This window comes from Microtus ochrogaster, unplaced genomic scaffold, assembly GCF_000317375.1.
Source record: "Microtus ochrogaster isolate Prairie Vole_2 unplaced genomic scaffold, MicOch1.0 UNK108, whole genome shotgun sequence".
Classification (NCBI taxonomy): Eukaryota; Metazoa; Chordata; class Mammalia; order Rodentia; family Cricetidae; genus Microtus; species Microtus ochrogaster.
The window spans coordinates 482,642-485,362 of record NW_004949206.1 but is presented as its reverse complement, the minus strand read 5'-3'; positions in this window follow the sequence as shown (position 1 = coordinate 485,362).

The window sequence follows — 2,721 nt, the reverse complement described above, 5'->3', positions numbered from 1 at the left end:
TTACTGTCAGAATGTGATAACGTCACACAACAGACAAGTGCTCTACCAGCTAAGCTACACTTTCAGTACTTAAAGAGCGCTAGTAGTCTTTTTTCCCCCTCTAGAGACAGGGTTTAACTACATAGCCCTAGCTGCCTACAACTTGCTATTAGAGCTGATGGGCCTTGAACTCACAGTGTTCCTGGAGGGCTGAGGTTAAAAGGGTGTGACACCCTACCTGACATGCACTTTGTGAACACTCTAGCTTGCACGTGGAGGGGAAAGGATCACTGTTGGGAGTCAGTGTTCTCGGGTGGATTCTGGGGATGGAACGCAGATCAGCAGGCTTATTCAGCAGGCTCCTTTACTCACTAGCCGCCTTGCCAGCCCTGAACATATTCCTTTATAAAAGGAAGTTTGTTTCTGGGTTGGCAACCTGCGCAGCAAATGTTCGTTGTGCTGGAACTTTCGATTCTCTACTGGGCAGAGGCTTCAGTCAGACTCTATGGTCAGGCTTTGGTCCTCTTCACGTTCCCCATGGGTTTTGACTCAAAACCAAAGAAGAATGTGGAGAATCCTGCAAGATGGGCACCAGTGTGCTGTTTGAAATCCCTGGTGCCCCTGCTGCGGAATCTGGATGGGTATTTTTAGAATTGGAATTGAATTGGCAGTTAAAGCAGTTCTCATCTGCAATGAGAGAAATTTCGTGGGATGGGTTGTAATGGCGTGTTTCTAAAACGTGAACAGATTCAGGGCCTTGGATTTGACAGACTGCTTTATTTGAGGAAGAAGAGGCACCTACCAGTGAACTACAGACTAAGAAATGGTGAAAAAAGCATCAACAGTCCAGTTCTGTTTGGTTTGGGGTGGTTTTGGTTTGTTTGTTTTTCTAGACAGGCTTTCTCTGTGTAGCCTTGGCTGTCCTGGATCTCACTCTGTAGATCAGGCTGTCCTGGAACTCACAGAGATCGGCTTGCCTTTGCTTTCCACGTGCTGGGATTAAAGGCATGTGCCACCACTACCTGGCCCTGATGCTGTTTTTTGTTTGTTTGTTTTTTTATTTATTTTTGGTTTTTCAAGACAGGGTTTCTCTGTAGCTTTGGAACCTGTCCTGGAACTAGCTCTTGTAGACCAGGCTATTCTTGAACTCACAAAGATCTGCCTGCCTCTGCCTCCTCAGTGCTGGGATTAAAGGTGTGCGCCATCATTGTCCAGCTCAATGTGTTTTTTAAACAGTGCCTCACTTATCATGGCCAGCTAGCCTCTAACATCTGAAGATGACCAGGACCTTCTGACTCTCCTGCTTCTACTTTCTGAGTACTGAGATCATGGGCAGGTAGGTAATGCCAAGCAAAGTTTATGTGGTGAGGCTGCATGCCTCAGCAGTTGGAAATAGTAGCTGTTTCTCACCGGGGAGGCTGTTGGCCCAGGAGTTGCTCAATCCAAGGGGCTGGGTGCCTCTACAGTCCCAATCTGGCATGGAAGACGTAGAAGGTTCCTGAAGTGTTTCTGGGCCTTGGTCTGGAATGGAAGCCTGGAAATGCTGGCTGTGCTATTAGGGAAAGAATTGGCGGCAGCAGCATCATCAGGGAAAGGCCAAGGGAGTCATCTTACAACTGCTACGCCTTTTCATCTGAATTGCCACCAGAAAGTGCCACTCACAATCAGAGTAAGTCTTCCTGTATGATTTATGACAATCAGGACACGCTGAGGCATGATACTTAGGTGATTCTAACTTGTGACAATGTGACATAAAGCATTTGCATGTTTGATACAATTAGGGAAAGAATGGGCAGGATCACTACGGTCTACGGATTTTGATCCAATTTCCTTAATGTTTACTGAAGTCCTGTTCCGAGATCTCCATCAGCACCCTACATACACTTGTAAGTCGTGAACTTCAAGACTCTCCTGGATCATAAGAGTTCTTCAGATCACAGATCACACTACACAATACCCTGCCTTTTTTACTTTTATATTTGGAGACAGTGACTCATGTAGCCCAGATTGGCACCAAATTTGATATGTAGCCAAGGATGACCTCGAACCTTTGATCCTCCATCATCGTCTTTCCCAGGACTAGGATTACAGACTTGTTCCACCACAAAGCACCAACATTTAAAGGAGTCTAGGTTGTTACTTTGTTTTCCTTCCCTACTCAACAAAACATGCCTGCATTGCCTGGAGAGATGACTCAGTGGTTAAGCGCACTTACTGCTCTTGCAGAGGACTTGGATTAATTTCCCAGCACCCCTGCCGGACTGCTCACAACTGCCTATAATTCCAGTTCAAGGGAATCTAATGTTCTCTTCTGGCCTTGAGTGTACCTGCACGCAGGTGATCTCAGCAGCTCAAACACACACACACATGAATTCACAGAAGCTTCATTTTAAAAAATATTTATTTTTATTTTATATGTATGAGTATTTTATCTGCATGTATGTATGGGCACTGGATACATGCCTAGCACCCAAGGTGGCCAAAACAGGGTTCCAGAGACTCGGAAACAAGAGTTAAAGATACTTGTGTCTCCATGGGGGTGCTGGAAACTGAATGAAGGTCCTCTACAATTTTTGTTTTGTTTTGTTTTGTATTTTGAGACAGGGTTTCTCTGTCGCTTTGGAGCCTGTTTTGGAACTCTCTCTGTAGACCAGGTTGGCCTCAACCTCACAGAGATCCACCTGCCTCTGCCTCCCAAGGGTTGGGATTAAAGGCGTGCACCACCACTGCCCGGCTCTCTAC